This window comes from Convolutriloba macropyga, chromosome 11 (assembly GCF_964194025.1).
Source record: "Convolutriloba macropyga chromosome 11, txConMacr16.3, whole genome shotgun sequence".
NCBI lineage: Eukaryota > Metazoa > Xenacoelomorpha > Acoela > Convolutidae > Convolutriloba > Convolutriloba macropyga.
Genome location: NC_134478.1, coordinates 49,355,480 through 49,374,495, shown reverse-complemented (window position 1 = coordinate 49,374,495; position 19,016 = coordinate 49,355,480). Strand labels below are relative to the sequence as shown.

The following is a 19,016-nucleotide window of genomic DNA, read 5'->3' as shown; positions in this document are numbered from 1 at the left end:
AATAACTAAACGACGAAATCATGCGCCATTATGATGCGTGTTTATTCTAGCGGTTTTGTTTTCGCAAAGTTAAATTTTGCTCAATTCTGATCGGCTAAAAATCGATCGCGAGAAAATAAGACAACTCTTAAATCGCTTTAAATCGGTTTAAAAATTTGAGCTTCAAGCTTCTTTAAATATACCCCAAATATTGGCAAAATGTAGTCTTAGCCTAAGAAAATCTCTATTAAATTGATTGCTTGCTTAAGTTTTACGACACGGGTAAGAATCCTGTGACTGAATTGACTGGACTGAATAAATGTGACAGTTTGCCTCATAGTTGGTGTGTGTGTGTGTTTGTGTGTGTATGTTGTTTGATTTTGTGTGTGTGTGTGTGTGTGTTTATGTGTGAGTGTCAATTTGTGTTCTGATAATTGTGTGTGAATGTATGTGTTTGTCTGTGTGCACGAATGTTTGTGTGTGTGTTTGTGTGTTCGCGTGGATGTGCGTTTTCGTGTTTTTATGTGTATGGGCGTCTTTATGTCTATGTGCTTGTGTGTGTATGCATGCTTGTGTGTGTGTGTGTGTGTGTGTGTGTGTGTGTGTGTTTGCGTCTGTGAGAGCATGCGTGCGTGCGTGCGTGTAAACGTGTGCGTGCAAGCGTTTATGCATGCGTTCCTTCGAATGTGACTTTACATGGTGTTTGTTGGGCGTAGAAGGGTTGCATTTAAGAGCATATATGTTCTAACAAATAATGCGAGTTAAACCGAACTCTCTAGAGAACATATTTTTTGTAAGGCAGAGAAGACGAGTTCTACTAAACAGGAATGCAGACAACAGTTTAAAAATGACAAAACAAAAGATAGATGAAAACATTTCTTTTTTTTCTATACTGGTATTCTTGCTACTTTTTTCAAAAAATTTTTCAATTGGCAAAACTAACTTCAATTTTTCAAAAGCGTGCCTCTATGAAGTGTCGCAAATTTTAAAGAATAAATTGTACTTTTTAAAATGAATATGTAAACAGACGTAAGTCACATGCACCGGCAACAAAAAATTACATTTTCTCTGACACACACACAAACACACATGCAACTCTCACAGATGCGCGAGCTTAATTTTGAAAGCTACAAGAATACTGAATAAAAATATACATTATCAAGACGGATCATATACATTAAAACGGATAATAAAAGACAATAAACAGATTGAGAAACCTGGTTGCTTTCTGACTGCTGTTTGCAGTAGTCCAGAAATTTGTAAACATAGAGAACTCTCGGTATGTTTGGCTTTAGATAGACAAAAACGAGAGAACCCGTACGTTTTTTTCGTTATTGTCGATATATTTGTTTTTGAAACCTAGAAATTGTCATTATGTTTGGTTTTTTAGATTCAATTTGATTGGTTTCAATTGTGAAAACTGGTCAGTGATTGACTTTAAACCAAATTCAACCTGGTAATGGTCGGTTTCCGACAACAGTAAATCAAGAGGAAATCACTTAAGAACGTAGGTGAGTGGAATTGAATGAGCTAAACCTATATAAATGTTAACCACGTCTTAAATTTTTATCTTTACAAGCAGACAAAAACTCATGTTGCTTTACCAGGGTTTTATCAATGAGCTATAGAGGAAAATGTAAACTTTCCGAGAAAATCTGGGAAGTTCGCACTTTTTTCGCAGAAATTGTGTCAAAGAAGTACGTTAGAAAGCTATCATAACAATTGACTTTCTTTGAAAACAAAAGCTTAAAACACACGGACAACTTCTTATCTCACTAGAAAAAGCGAACATAGGAAAAGATTTCAAATATAACACTTCATGCAATGAACAGATATAATAAGTATAAGCTTAAGTATAAGGCTCGTATTCAGCGCGATGGATGAACTTTCGCTATGCAAACTTTCATCAACTTGATCATGCCGAAGAATGGTTGTTGAAATGGACGGAGTAAAACTATTAGCAGAATTGAATTAATAAAAGAATAAGAATGTCGCACACTGCCAAAAGCAGAGTATAAGATTGAAACCAGACGGTATGTAGATTTCCAATGAAGTAGTTTGGACGCGTCATTTGAATAAAATGCCGACTCAGCTCTGTTTTGAAAGAAGAATCTGGGTTCGGTGAAAGTATAAACGACATTGTTTATCGTTGCTCTTGTATTGTGCATCATTACTCTGGCAATAACATCTATTGTCAAGTACGGCATCGTAAATACTATCCACGAGATCCACAGAGTAATAAAAGCAATAGACAGTGTCTTATTTCGATTCTTCTGTTGACGACCAGCTTTCAATGTCTGTATGATTTTAGTGTACAAAATTCCAGAACATCCGGCGCAGAAAAGGAAGCATAGACATTCAGTGACATTTTTGAGCAGAAAGAAAGAAAAAAGCCAGCAATCAGTACAATTGGGATCCTATAACAAACTTTAATTCTCATTTTTCAATATCAAAAAGCCTGTATTTTTTATTCTAAGTTAGATTTTTCCCGTCAAAAATTGATTTCATTTTGTGAAGTTTAATTGCCCTAACAAAGTTCAAGTCCTTTTTTTAAAGGCAACAAAAGTAGTTATTTCTTCTTTCCAACGAAACTTATTTCGATATTGAGATCGATTGTTGGAAGATCGTTCAAGTCACTGACATTACATTTTCCTCTCAAAAACTGGGAAAATGCGTGACAGCCTTTTGGGCGATAGGGTTGGAGACAGATAAACAGACAAGTTACTCTTGGGAATATTGAAAACATAGCGGTAAAAGAATTGTGGGATTCGCAAGAAAGGACATCTAACAGACAAAGAAACATCAAATTTGACAGAATAAAACGCTGGGTGGTGAACAAGGAAAAGAGAAAATTATAGACCAATTCTACAGCACGTAAACAGAAATTGAAGAGAACTGTAAATAATGTTGAACGGGAGTTGAAAATTGCAAAAAATTTCGAACTGAGCATTCAAAATCAAATGTCGTTAGAAAGTGTCCCAGGTAGTCTTATCCCATCATACTCTTCATATTCAGAGTCAGTGGCATTAAAAACGCAAACATAAGGTCGGGTGAAAATATTTGTTAGTAGAATTAAAAGATAATTCAGTAACCAAAATTATGGTCAGTCAAAATTATCACTAATTAATTGTCAAAATTAAGGTTAAAGTTTCGATAAAGTCGATAAGGCACAAGGTCCAGCTAATAGACAAACAAGCAGGAAAGTAATCTAAAAACCATTTCGCCGGTGAGAGAAGAATTGCAATCAACATTCCAACCAGAAATTTAGGTCAATAAAGGAAAGACTGAACGAGCTACTTGAATCAGACTTCGACAATGCGGCAGTTATTTTGCTCAGCAAATCACAATTTGATAAGCAATAACTCTGAGAGTCACTTGTGATTACTCAATGTTACATATAAAAGACGAGCAATTGAATGAGACAAAAATATCTAAAATTCGAAAAAAGAAAAGGATATACTCGCTGACATGAAGTAATTTGCATAGAAAATTTTAGCACGAAACACACACTGGAATGGAAAGAAAAGAATAGAACTGAAAACATTTGCCAAGGAGCCATTCGCCATACTTGGATTATTGAATTGTCTGATTGAGTCATATGGATGAAAATTTGACACTTCGAAAGTCTTGGTAGTAACTGACAGTCAGAAACCACTAATCGACCGGGTCTTGTTCCCCGGGATCGGCTTACAACTTATGCAGAAAGCAGGAACAAGTCAATCTTTGACATCTCTGACAATTGCATTCTAAAATTAGATGTTGGTAAGAAAATTCAGCATCTTGTAAAACAGTTGGGATAGTCAAAGAAAATTACGATCAAGTCTAAATTCAGTGAAAAGTTCAGTGCCCCTCATCAAAAAGTGACAAAACAGTGTAGTCTTAAAAATGAAAGTTATTGTGCAAGTGCAAGTATATACAGATTTTAAACATGTTTTTAAGGACCCGAAGACATGTCAGCTGAGTATCAAAATCACTGAATTGTATTCAATCATCTTTCAGAAACACGTACTTTTTTCTAGGCGACTTAGTAACACTGATTTGAAGTTGCAAATCAGACCACTTAAAAAAAGCGTACGCATGCCTCGGCAGACTTGACATTGCAAACAGTTAGAAGAAATCTGTCCAAGTGTCATTTTCGAAACTTTGACTGACTGTGGAATCGAATTTTTTTCTTTTGCTAAAAAACCATTGAATTCAAAGACATATCTAATATAAAAATAAAACCTCCAAAAGGTTTCAAAATTACGGTCGTGCATAGGATCTCTACATCAAATAACTAAATTATCACCCAGGTTACAAAGTTCTTTTATCCATTTAAAAATTCACTTAAAATGGGAAGTAATGGACTGAGATAAACCATGAACATTTTGATAAAAGTAAACGGGAGAAATTGATTATCACAGACAATTCACATTTTGATCCAAATCGGAAAACGAAGCAATAAAGTATTGAACAAATTTAAGGTGAAAGCGACAAAATGTGAAATTTAACTCCACTTGGTTCCACTTACGGAAAATCTTACTTGATTATAAGTGGCAATTTTTTTCTTTCAAAAAAGTTGCTCATTCCGCTCAACGTATATTGATAACGATTTTACTTTAAAATTAACCCATTTGTTTACTCATCAAATAAACACTTCTTCATCTTCATCACGAGCGTATCACAATTTTTTTTACTCTTTACAAAGCCAATCTTACTGTTAATTCTCTCTGTAAGTACTTCGATAATTTTACTTTTCCCGAGTTCAAAACTGGACAATCGCGTAACTACCTTACTAACACTTTTTCAACTCAGCATTGGTGTTACCCCTTTTTCAGGCATTGTTAAATGCATACACTACGGAAATCTTTGTCAGCGCAAAGAATCCGAGCAACCCGAGTCAACAGAAGACCTTAAATTTGCAGAAAACTAAAGCTTTACAGTTTCGTTTGATTCCAACATATCATTTGGCAGTACGCACTCGTCACTAACACGTGATATTGATAACATGGCAGGCAACACGTCCATAGAAACAAAAAATTCATCAACGCCATGAATTCCAAGGATGCAGTTCTAAATGACATATAGGACTAGAAAACTTCAGAGAAAGAGCAACGATGCAAGGAGCTACCGAAGTGCTTTCACCCATAATGGAGAGAACATCACATTTGGCGCGGATATTTTTCTGGACGATCGAGTTGCCATCCATCACACGATGAAAAACGCGACGATCGAATCTCTGCATATGTCACATTCCGGTTGTTGGGGAATGATCTAATGAGTGATCATAATGCGTGATGGCTTCATTTCAACAGAGTTTTACTTGACAAAGTTTCGGAATATACTCCTACAACTATGGGTAAGAATCTGAAACTGATAAATCCCAAATGTGAGTTTTGTCCATAATAAAAAATTGAGGAAGAAAACAAGGAAAACCAACTGGGTTTGTTGGACGCAAACTCAATGGTTAAATACAAGAAAACAACATTTTAGCAGAATGTGATCGATTTAGTATAAACCCAACAATGAAAGATTACACCGGAACATCGAGCAAACGTATCATTCAATTGTTGAAAAATAGCAATCTAATCATAGGGTGGTGCCCTGAAATATGAAGGTATAGTCAAGTCCAGAATCTAATTTGTACAAAAATTAGATGTTTTTCCGATAAACACAACAACAATATGTTCGTAGCACCTACAAATGACCATCGCTCAATCAGTCTTGTTGAAAGAAATGATTCAGACCATCAAAAGCGGACCTTCTTCTAATAAGCGTCAAATTATAAAGAACAGATTATGTACAATCTTTTCAAGAGCGATCGGAGATAGAATCTACCAATTAAGAATCTGCATAAAAATTACAAACTTATTTCATGCACATTATGTTCGACCATCCAATACTCCATTAAAAATAGAACATCTGAACCGGATCATGATAGAATGTTAAAGAGTGTTGTTTAGATGCCAAAACCGTTAAAGGTAAGTGCTACCATATGATCACGGGAACAAAGTAGACAACAGAAGCAATGAGGGAACTAAGAAGAAAAAGCCGGACAAATTATGGACGCGAACATCACATAGAAAAAAGATCTTGAATTAGGCAAAAATTACTTGTTACTAGAAGACAAAAGTCAACCACTGCAAATGATTGAGAAATCTGTCAGCATAGCTGTTTAACGTAAAGTTGATAACACCGAAAAGCCGAAAAAAAACATTAATGCGGCCTATGTGAAGAATTAGTTCTCGGCACAGTAATCGCGTCAACTGCTGCTAAGCAAAAGTTCGCAAAGCAGAGCAAAAATTTGATGGAACTTTGTTTAGACGTCGTAAACAGCCGACTAACACAAGTAGCCCTCCGAAGTCAAAGACAAAGAAGTCTAACATGCAAAGAGCACTTCAAATGGAAGCACCAATTTTAAAGAGATAAAAACGATGTTTGGATAACATAAGAGTCACTATTCAGAAAGTGAAGTCAGAACAAGTAACTTCAAGTAGCAGTGTTTACATGATTCTTCCAAATGAGACCGGCAAAATAGGCAATTTCGGCCAGGAGCCCCAGAGAAAACTCTTACACTCCCGAAACAGTGGACGCGAAGTGCGGAAACCAAGACATCAAAAAGAGGGAGCAATTTTCAAAAGTGGGAAGAGACAAATTCTGAGCACAAGATACCTAAAGGGCTATTCCCCCTGACGGCCTATTCCCCCTTCACCTACAATTTGACGGTAATAGAATCAGCCAAAAGCACCATATCAGACTTGGTTTCGAGAGTCCTGTTGCTCCAACTTTCACAGCAGGAGCTGAACAGCCCTAGTAGCAAGCAAGTCTTCAAATTCGCAGAACGTGAAAATACCAAATTGCTTCGTAAGCTTAGATAGCATACTGGATGTGTCTAATTGGAGCCTATTGAAAAACTTGCCCTCAACATAAAACAAGACGTCACAACAGACATTGTAAAAAACCCGAGCATCCGATTATAACTTTTAAAATCGGCTTACACACGAGGATCAAAAGAAGTTAAAACTGAATCACAATTTTTACTTCATAAACTGATCAAACAATTTCAAAACTTCATCCTGCATATTTTCACTCAACTTTGAGATTCATCAATAGTGAGTGCTGAAAAATTTCACTTTTTTCTCATACTCCAATTACTTAGTGCTAAACTTACTTTTCATTATGTCAATACGGTTGACACCAATTACTTACGTAATCTTTCATTGGCATCATTATTCATTGTACTTAAAGTCATTGAAATCTCTAATGCTTAATATAAATTTAATCAACAAAAAATATTCACTGACGCGGGAAACGTTGTACACGCACCTCATCTTAAATACCCTATTGGTACTTGGTACTATTGTTACTTTAGATGCTTTTTGATATTTACGGGGATCGGTGTCTTAATCCAGATCACTTATTTGTGCATTTATAATTTCGCTATGCTATGAAATAGCCTCCCAGGTTTAGAAATTGACTTATGAAAAGACTTTATAATTTTAGTGGGGGGGGGGGGGGTCCAATATTGACTAAAAATACACGATTAGTTTTGGCTGGGACCCTATATTGCGAATTTGTTCGGCTGAACTCAACTAGTTAACAAAGCTCTAACAATCGACTTTTCATCGGCAATGAGTTTATTGTGTTAAAATTTAGTGGTTTGATTCTATAAATTCATTTTCTTAAATATAATTGTAATAGCACAGTTCAATTTTTTGATAAAATATGAGAAACATTGAAAAAGTTGAACAGTCAAACCCGTTGACTACGCGCAAATGTGTAGCCAATTTCAAGCGCAAATATAAATTTTTTGGGTCTAGCGCAAAAATTTTAGTTCGAGCTGAAGTCGAGCATCATATCTGGTTCAAGATTAAAGTCCAGCATCAAATTTGTGTCAAACTAAGGTTCAGCAGCAAAAAAAATTAGGCCTAGCTAAAGTCGAGATTAGATCTAAAGTCGAGCTAAAGTCCTTTCATGGACTATTTGTGTCGAGCATGATCTTTTCATATCACTGTTTGGTCAATCATGGCCTCTTCATAATTCGAGAACTGAAACTGGGCTCTCTTTGTAATGATAACATAGAGTTTTTTTGTTCTGTTGTCTCTTTTGTCTGCCTGTAGACAATGGTGTTATTCAAAAAAATCACTTCACTCAATCACTCTCTTATCTCTTAAGTTTTTGGATCAAAACGCAGTTACCAGGTACAACCAGGTATTTTAGTCCTATTGTTTTATTCCTAATTGTAGGTGCAAGTAGAGGAACCTGTCCATCGCGCTACATGAATAAGGATTATTTCATGACCGGTCTGTTTTTGTTTTCATTAAAAAACATGCTTTAAATTAAAAGGATTCGGTTTTAAAAAAATTTTGAAGGAGTGTTTGAAAACTTTTATGAAATAGGTTGGAAATAGTTTTTATGAAAAAAATTTTCATTTTACATGTTGATTTCAAAAAGATTATGTCAATTTGCTTTTTAAGTTATATTGCTGGCGAAAAGATTGGAAAAAGAACAAACCATAATACGCAGATGAAATTTGTCTCTAGCTAGTTGGTTTAAAGAGTAGCTGAAAATGAAAAATTAAAAAAAAAATTAAGACTAATTAGTTTAGCAAGCATGATGTTTATCAAACGTAATTACCTATAAAATTTTGGAAATGGAGACTGAACGAAGTGAAACAATACAAACATTAACTTTTTTAGTTTTGATTGATTCTCGACTGTTTTCATTGAACTAAATTTGATTTATTAAAAAATGGAAACATTATAAAAAGTTGAAGATCTGTTTCAAAAAATGACCTTGTTATCTGGCATGTTTTTGTCAGCTAACAGCAGAAATTTACGTTTTTTAGGTACTAATTTATATTTTGGATAATCAGAAAATTCAAGATGCTTTATATTAGTGAAGCATTTCATCGAAAATTGGGTTATTTCTCACTTTGTTTCAACTTCAATTTGTCTGCGCATCCGAATGAAAACACTTTTTTTTTCATTTTTGAGAGCTCATTGTTGTCTCATTGATGTCGCAAATAGTTCCTATCGTTCGCTACAACGAGACAAACTTGATCAAAAAATTTTTTAGATCATTTATTTCATAACATCTCTTATTCAGATGTAAATTTGAAATATGATTTGCCAACAATTCAAATGTTTTGTTTTGATTTTCTGAAACAATTGAATGGACAGCTGAGAAACCGATTGTGATTAGACAGCAAAAAGAAAAAGATATTGAAACAAAGCGCAATGAATGCAAAAACTTGATTGCATAAGTATCTAATTGTTGTTTGTTTTTTTTGAATCAATGTTTGCATTTTTTTCTTTGTTTGTTAAAAAAAATGCTAACAAAACATGCATAGTTTTTATTTTATACTTTTACAAACTTCTTACTATGATTCAAAAGCCTGATTGCTTTACCCGACATAATAAAATGTTTATGGAACAGAAGCTTTTTTCATCCCAGTGAAACAGCCCCACATCCCGGCGACAGTTGTTATTATACAAGGGGATTTTGGGCCATAGAATATTAGGCGAAAGATGGCTTAAGCGAGCTTGATTAGGCAAATTTTTTAGAATAAATTTTTGAGGGAAATATATATATATATATATATATATATATATATATATAATTCAAACTCAACAATGTTGTACAAACTCGCTTTACTCGATCACTCTCTTTAACTTTCGGGTTAAAGACACAGTGTTTTGATTCGGATGCCCAGAAAATATGAAGTTGAAGCAAAGTGAGAAATAACCCAATTTTCGATGAAATGCTTCACTAATATAAAGCATCTTGAAATTTCTGATTATCCAAAATATAAATTAGTACCTAAAAAACGTAAATTTCTGCTGTTAGCTGACAAAAACATGCCAGATAACAAGGTCATTTTTTGAAACAGATCTTCAACTTTTTATAATGTTTCCTTTTTTTAATAAATCAAATTTAGTTCAATGAAAACAGTCGAGAATCAATTAAAAATAAAAAAGTTAACGTTTGTATTGTTTCACTTCGTTCAGTCTCCATTTCCAAAATTTTATAAGTAATTACGTTTGATAAACATCATGCTTGCTAAACTAATTAGTCTTAATTTTTTTTTAATTTTTCATTTTCAGCTACTCTTTAAAACAACTAGCTAGAGACAAATTTCATCTGCGTATTATGGTTTGTTTTTCTTTTTCCAATCTTTTCGCCAGCAATATAACTTAAAAAGCAAATTGACATAATCTTTTTGAAATCAACATATAAAATGAAAAATTTTTTCATAAAAACTATTTCCAACCTATTTCATAAAAGTTTTCAAACACTCCTTCAAAATTTTTTTAAAACCGAATCCTTTTAAATTAAAGCATGTTTTTTAATGAAAACAAAAACAGACCGGTCATGAAATAATCCTTATTCATGTAGCGCGATGGACAGGTTCCTCTACTTGCACCTACAATTAGGAATAAAACAATAGGACTAAAATACCTGGTTGTACCTGGTAACTGCGTTTTGATCCAAAAACTTAAGAGATAAGAGAGTGATTGAGTGAAGTGAGTTTTTTGAATAACCCCATTGTCTACAGGCAGACAAAAGAGACAACAGAACAAAAAAAACTCTATGTTATCGTTACAAAGAGAGCCCAGTTTCAGATCTCGAATTATGAAGAGGCCATGATTGACCAATCTCTGATATGGAAAGATCATGCTCGACTCAAATAGTCCATAAAAGGACTTTTGCTCGACTTTAGATCTAATCTCGACATTAGCTAGGCCTATTTTTTTTGCTGCTGAACCTTAGTTTGACCTAAATTTGATGCTGAACTTTAATCATGAACCAGATATGATGCTTGATTTCAGCTCGAACTAAAGTTTTGCGCTGGACCCAAAAAATTTATATTTGCGCTTAAAATTGGCTACACATTTGCGCGTAGTCAACGGGTTTGACCGTTCAACTTTTTCAATGTTTCTCATATATATAATTCAAACTCAACAATGTTGTACAAAATCGCTTTACTCAATCACTCTTTTTAATTTTCGGGATCAAGACACATTGTTTTGATTCGGATGCCCAGAAAAATTGAAGTTAAAACAATGTGAGAAATAACCTAATTTTTGATGGAATCCTTTCACTAATAAAAAACTTCGTGAATTTTCTGATCATCTAGAATATATACCTAAACTTTTAGTAAATACCTAAAAAACGTAAACATCTACTGTTAGGTGACAAATACATGCCAGATATCAAGGTCATTTTTAGAAACAGAAAATTGTTTTTTTAATGTTTCCATTTTTTAATAAATCAATATTAGTTCCATGAAAAAAGTCGAAAATCAATTAAAAAAAATATAAAGTTTTTTTTTGTTTTACTTCGTTCACTCTCCTTTTCTGAAATTTTATAGGTAATTACGTTTGATAAACATCAAATAACTAGCAAGAGACAAATTTCATCTTCGTATAATAGTTTGTTTTTTGTTCCAATCTTTTCGCCAGCAATATAACTTAAAAAGCAAATTGACCTAATCTTTTTTTGAAATCAACTGTTGAAAAATTTTTTTGCACAAACTGTTGAGTTTTCAAACACTCCTTCCAAATTCAAAGGCAACATTTTTTCAAAGCGCAATACTAGAAAAGTAAAAAAACTTTTCATTGACAACAAAAACAATTCAGTCATGGTATAATCCTAATTCATGTGAAGCGGTGGACAACTTCCTCTACTTGGAGCATCTGCAAATAGGAATAAAACAATAGGTTTAATTTACATGGTTGTACCTGGTAACTATGTTTTGATCCGAAAATTTAAGGGATAAGAGAGTGATTGAGTGAATTGAGTTTGAACGACATCGTTAAGTATGAATTATATATATGTATATACATATATATATATATATATATATATATATATATTTATATATATATATATATATATATATATATATATAATATTTATGCATATATATATATATATATATATATATATATATATATATATTTATATACATTTATATATAAAATTCAAACTCAACGATGTTGTTCAAACTCAATTCACTCAATCACTCTCTTAGACGCTCCAATTAGAAGATCCTGTCCATCGCGTCACATGAAAAAGGAATATCTCAAGACTGATCTGTTTTAGTTTTCGATAAAAATTAAGGAGTCTTGGTTTTGAGTTTGCAAGTAGAGTTTGAAAATTGGTATTTTTTGTGAGATTTTCCTTTATTTTAATAGCTAATTTTGGAAAGCAAAATTAGCTATTATTATTGAGAAAATTGATAATGCATTTTTTGAAAGCATTCCATAGAAAGTTAGGTTGATTCACTTTCTCACTTTGTTGATTCCAACGCACAGAATCTTTATGGTTCTGTGCGTTGGAATCAAAATACCTTTTCCTGAGTTTTGAAAGCGCCTTTATCTCTCATTGATGACTCAAATGATTCGTATCGGCGGCTACAACGAGATAAACTTGATCAAAAATTTTGTTAGATAATTAAATAACATCTCTGTTTGTGATGTTGTTATTTATTATGATTCGCCAACAATTCCAATGTGTTGTTTTGATTTTTTGAAACAACTGAAAGGACAACTGAGAAACTACTGTAATTAGCCAGCAGCCAGCAAAAGCAAAGAAAAATTAAAACCTAGCACATAGAGTGCACAAATTTGATTCCATAAGTGTCTCACTTTTTTGTTGTTTTTTTTTGTTTGTTCTGTCATAACAAAGTTATTTATCATATAGAATTATTTACAAAGATCGAAATCTTTGTGTGAAGTTTAGTGAAGCACTCCCTCTTGTTTATTCGTATCTCTATAATCATTTGGATTCTCTTTAACAACTAATTTTTCTAGTTCTTTTGGAGTCTCTAACTGTTTGAAGCTCTTTACAATTTAGAGATGTGCGTTTCTGGTGTTGTCTCAGTCTCGAAAATTGCTCTAATGTTTATTAGTTGTCACCCAATTCCCTGTGCCATTAGTTCCGGAAATTGTTCTCATTTTATTTGGTTCTCTAATAATTAGCCGTTATGTAAAAAATGCGCTGAAATATGCTGAAATGAACTGAAATTTTGTTAGAAATGCGCTGAAAAATGTTATTTTCAGCGCATTTACGGGCATTCCTTCACAAATTATAAGAGCGTCACGGTATAAACTTCCTATAAAAATGAGCTGAAATTCGCTGAAACTGTGTATGAAATCCGCTGCAAAAATACCAAGAATTATGTTAAAAATGTGCTGAAATGAGGCTGAAATTATGTAAGAATTGAGCTGAAATGCGCTGGAATTTTAAAGCATTCTCAATTTTTCAGCGTATTTCAGCGCCCTAAGTGCATTTTCTATACTACTTCATTCAAAAAAGTTCGCTGAAACTGCGCTGACATCCAGACCCGGGTCTATAGCAAACATCGTAACTATTTTTGCCGTCAGTTTTTTTTTTGTAAATTTGATATACTGTCAAGTTGTCAAAAAATTTGTTCAGTTTTTGTGTATGAATTGCTCATTGACGGCATTGAAAGTTCATCAGAGTGCCTGTCAGAATAGATAAAACTTCAATCAAGCGACTTCTTTTTTCACACTGATTACTTTTTGACGTCACCCGTAAGTTATGCAGAAAAGTGATATCTGTTTTAAGGTTTCAATCAATGGAGTCTGTGGTACGGTTATACCATATTTAGTTCATATTCAGTTGATTTGTACCAAATCATATTAAATTTGCCTTTGTCTTAGTAAAAGTCATATTTCACGTAAGTTAAGTTTGCCGCCGACTAATAAGTCGACTTTTGAGTTTGTTCACATCTCCCACTTTGTTGATATTTCCTTCGCTTAACTTATCTCAAATAATTCAGTGGATCTCAATCTTCTTAAATTTGCAGTCAAAATAATCCTATCTGGATTTGAGAAGGATTTCCACGTTGTCAGATTAAGACTACATTCGTAGCTCTATTGCAGAACAAAGCTAAAAGTGGTAATCCAACAATTTATTAATACATTGGATTCGCGCCTCGAATCCAATTGAGATAGTCTAAGGCGTATTCGTGGCTCATATACAAAGCTCCACAGTCAGAGGTATCACATGGTGCAGTCAGCAGTCAAAGAACGTGTACTCGTTGGAATCGAACCCTTTTGGGAGAAACCAACACTAGAACCACCTTTAAGATAGGATCGCTGGCAGATAATGTTAAAGTTGAACATCCTGGCAAAATAGGGTATTTTGATCGACACCCTCCGCGAAGATCCCACGAACAAAGTCATCTTCCCTCCAGAACCTATTTACGAGGATAATGTTGAGAACAGTACGTCTCAGAGCGAGAGAGATCGAAAAATTCGGAACGAGCAACTCAAGAATGCGTGGTTAAATCGTTGTCGGAAGATAGAACTTGCAGGTATATTGTGAAGCGATAAACCTTGGAAGTTTTGCGACAAAAAAGCTGTCTCTCTGACTTATCTTAGCCTAGGGATGGAAGAAGGACAAATATTTGGTTCCTAAGAACCAAATATCCAGATTGATCGTGTAACAACAAAGGATCTTTGGGAGAGTCTAGATCAGGTGTTTACAAAACAGCGAAATACCACCTTCGATCGACATACCTTCTCAACTAGGAAAACAATTGAAAAGAGAGCCTGTAGAAAAGTTTTATGGTTGTCTCCGGGAACTATCTTTGAACTGCGACTTAGGAAGTCATGAGGAATCAATCATTCGTGACGTTTTTATAGCCAATATGCTGGACGGCGAGATCTAGAGAGAACTGCTAATGGAGACGAGAACGGTTAAAAAGGCATTAGAAGTCGACATGAATATTGAGATGGGCATACAGAACCAGTTGGAAATACCTGGAACCACCATGCATTCGACAACCAATGAGATCACAACTACATCTGTAAACAATATACAAGGATCTTGGAATAGATCGCGATCTCCAACAAACCAATTTGTGAAACCTACAATTTGTCCTAACTGTGGCTGTGGATGGTCAGCCGCACATCGACAAAACTGTCCTGCCCGTGGGAAGAACTGCAAAAACTTCGGTATTGCCAACCACTTTGCGAAAGTTTGCAGAAAACCTGAACACCAATATAAGCCAAAACCCAGAGTAAACAATGTAGATGGTTCTATTTCCGAGGCGGAAATTGTGGGTACTTCAGCCACAGTCGGAGAGCAAGTTAACCATATAGATAGACTGCTGCAAAAACAAAGTATCTACGTTGGAAATTACGATTCAGATTATGATGACTATGATGACAACTGTGTTGCTACAATTTCCTTTTATAATGATACTAGAGGAGTGGAACCATAAAATTTAGACATTTACATCGGGAATACCAGTGCAAAAGCTCTAGTGGATTCGGGAGGCGTGTGCACTAAAATTAATAAAAGCCTTGCAACTACAGTAGTGTCAGAATGTAAATAAAGCTTCTGGTACAATCACCAGAGATGCACGATCTTAAAACTTTCTCTAATGATCTAATCAAAACAATTGGAGTGATCAAAACCTCAACCAAGTGTAACGGTTGGGTCGCTACGGGTGTTAATGTGGCAGCAGTGGAAGATGGCCATAGACCCATAATCGGACGAGATCTCCACCCGAAACGTGGCTTTTCACTCACCCATATAAAACAAGTTGCGAATGTCGATCAAAACCAACGCTTAATCAATAAAACAGATAGCTTTTAACTTCGCAGTTCTAATCGTAAGAATCGGTAAATCATTAAAACACTCAGTTAAATCTAAGTTTCACCTTAAAACTTATACCTTATAAAACTTTACACCTACACACCAAAAAGGTCGTAGGGTCCCAATTAATTTACAACATTTAGTTAATGATGAACTTAAAAAATTACTTGCAGAAAAACAAATCATAAAGGTAAATAGTTGTTCAGATAAAAGTTCATTTCACCTATTGTTATCACAGTAAAAAGAGGCAAAACAGTTAAAATAGCCTTATATTCAGAAATCTTAAATAAATCTATCCATAAAAATAAATATCAAATGACGAATATAGACTACTTAATTGACACAATTCAACAAAAACTAAAGACAAATGCGTCAGAGGAAACAGCATATTTTTCAGCACTGGATTTGAAGTACACATACAGTCAACTTAATTTAGACCCGGAAACGGCTAGGCATTGCAAGTTCAATATTATTAGTGGTAAAGGCACTGGTACATATCACTTTATTACAGGATTTTACGGATTAACTGACATGCCAGCAGCAACCCAAAAAGTAATGGACCATAATTTATTGGGACTAAATAATACTTACTGTTTCTTAGATGATATTATGATAGTCAGTCGAGGTTCTAAAGAAGATCACTTGAAGTTAGTCTACAAATGTTTAAAAAATTTGGACGACGATAATTTGAGAATAATTTTACCTAAATGTCATTTCGTTAAAACTGAAATAGAATGGTTAGGCCATAAATTTACTCAGTCAGGAATCGCCCCACTTGAATCTAAAACAGCAGCAATATTAAACTTATCAGCACCTAAAAATCTAAAGCAACTACGCTCATTCCTAGGTTCAGTTCATTATCTAGGTAAATTCATCCCTATTTTATCTCAATTATATCATCCACTTCGGCCAGTGCTTAAAAGAATACAAAATTCATCTGCAATGACGAACTTGAAACTCACTTCCAATCAATTAAAAAATAAAGTTGCAAACGCAACGGAAAACACACATTATAATCCACACTTGGAAACGCGGACCAAATGCGGTGCATCTGGAGCCAGATTAGGAGCAGCATTAGAACAACGTTCACCGACAGGTTGGCATAGGGTTGCATTCGCGTTTTGTTTCCTGAGTTCAAATGAGGAACGTTACAGTATTAATGAATTAGAATTATTAGGGGTTGTGTGGTCCGTAGAATATTTCAAAAATTATTTATTCGGCAATTCATTCAGAATCATAACAGATCATCGAGCACTACTTTCTATTATGACAGAACACCAATTTACAAATCATATAATAGTCGTTTAACCCGTTGGGTAGATCTTTTTTTACCCTTTGATTTAAATATTGAACATATACCAGGCGCAAGAATGGGGCTGGTAGATTACATTTCGCGCCAACCAAATCAAGAAGCAAAAGTCACAAACAAATACGATGACGAAATTGCGGTAGCAACGTTTACCCGCATTCGTAACGCTATTGCAGCAATTTATGTAAATACCACACAGCAAAACTGTCAATCACAGCACTTTAGAAGCGTCAATCACACACATTCCACACGTGCCTCACATCGTCACTCAACAAACTATTCCATTTTGCTCTCTGCCATTAATCGTAACACAACTCAGTTGCTCCTTGATAATTCTGCAAACGCAGCTCAAACCCAATCAAATTCCAACTTGCACAAAAACTCAATTAAAAATTCAAATTACAACCTCATTCTAATTTGCAAACAAATACAACGCAAAAATACCCAACTTCTCAAGCAAATATGAGCAACCCGAGGTCAAATCCAGAAAACCTTCCTACCCACAGCAGGGTCACATTTCAATCTACACCGAATTCAGCAGTGAATTCAACACACTCTTCTAATGAAGCCCAAAATTCTCCAAACCTTAAACTGTCCAAAGAAGAGGTGTTCGAGAATAACTTGACACAGTTAATCACCAAAGTGTTCTTGGCTGTACTCACAAGCAAGGATGCAGTCCTCAAAGAAGTGCGAGACTGTATCCTCCAAAATGATGCATAACGATGTCAGGAGGTGAACCCCTACCTCTTCTCTTATTGGAGGGATCTCCATGCTCGGTCCGGCTGCGTCTGCGTAGACGAACGTGTGGCAATACCACACTCAATCCAGGACGCTGTGTAAGAAAGCGTTCACCTCACTCACCCTGGCAGTTGGGGTCTGATTACCCTTGGGCAGTATGCGTTCTGGCCATACATGCACCTGGAGATCCTTAACAAGGCTGCCCAGTGCAAGCCTTGTACTGATATTGGTAAGAACCTCAAACCCATCACTCCGGCGTTGAAATGAATGCCTTTTTTAAATTGTTCAGAACCTAATGAAGAAATACAGATTGATTTTGTTGGCTCCATTACAAATGAAAAAGGTCAAGATATACATTTTCTCGCATGTATTGACCGTTTTTCCAAATTCCCTACAGTAGAAGTCTTCGAAAAAGCAAATGGACCTATTGTAATTAAATTTTTAGATGAATATATTCAAATACACGGTGTTCCCCGAAACATTAGGTTAGATCAAGCACGTTGTTTAATTGCATATAAAGTAAACAACTTCTGTAAAAAACATAATGTTAACATTAACACTGCCCTGCTATTGACCATAGAACCATTGGATTAGTGGAGTGTTTGATACAAACAATTAAAAGACATCTAAGCTGCATGAAATTAGACAATAGAAATAACACATTCACTATTAAAGAAGCAATAAAGTCAATAGTATATCAATTACGTATATGCAAACAGAAGACAACAAATGTAACACCTTTCCAAGCACATTTTGGAAGAAAGCCAAACACACCACTAAGTAATATTAGTATAATACCAAAGTCATCAAATTTATCATTTGACAACATTCTTCATCACTATTTAGACGCAGACACGGTTCCCGTGAAGGACTATCTTGACGACAACGGATGGGTGACCGGTGACCGCAGCGATATCTTGAAAGAGAAGGCAAGGCAGAAGGCTCATATGGATGCAGGACGCAGGTATAATGGGGACAAAAATAAATCAGTAGCACGATTTATCATGCATCCCAAATTAAAACAACCCGATACCGGGGTCAGAAAAATCGTCAGACATCAAACTAGCTCTCAAAGTGTCCGAACGGTCAAAGAGGGACCTCCGAGGACTCTGGGAAACGTTGTCCCCAGGCTGTACTGTCGTGAGAATCTCGCCCACTACGACTGTAATTAAGGAATCCGGAGTCCCTGAAGTCAGGATCAGGGATAGTGACATCGCCAAGTTTGGAACCTGTGCCGAGCGTAACACTGACCTTTGGCAATATGCCCAGCAACGTCCCCTCTCGTACGAAAAGACAACCGAAGAAAAATAGCCCAGCATACTAAAGACCTAAAGAAAAAATATCGGGGAAATCAAAATTAGACAGAGACCAACCC

At 35.0% G+C, this 19,016-nt stretch overlaps 1 protein-coding gene across 1 annotated transcript in view; it reads right to left on the bottom strand.

Annotated features, from left to right (window-relative positions):
* The window catches only part of LOC142349158 (uncharacterized), a 43,044-nt gene that overhangs the window by 510 nt on the left and 23,518 nt on the right, over nucleotides 1-19,016 (bottom strand). The window lies entirely within an intron of this gene.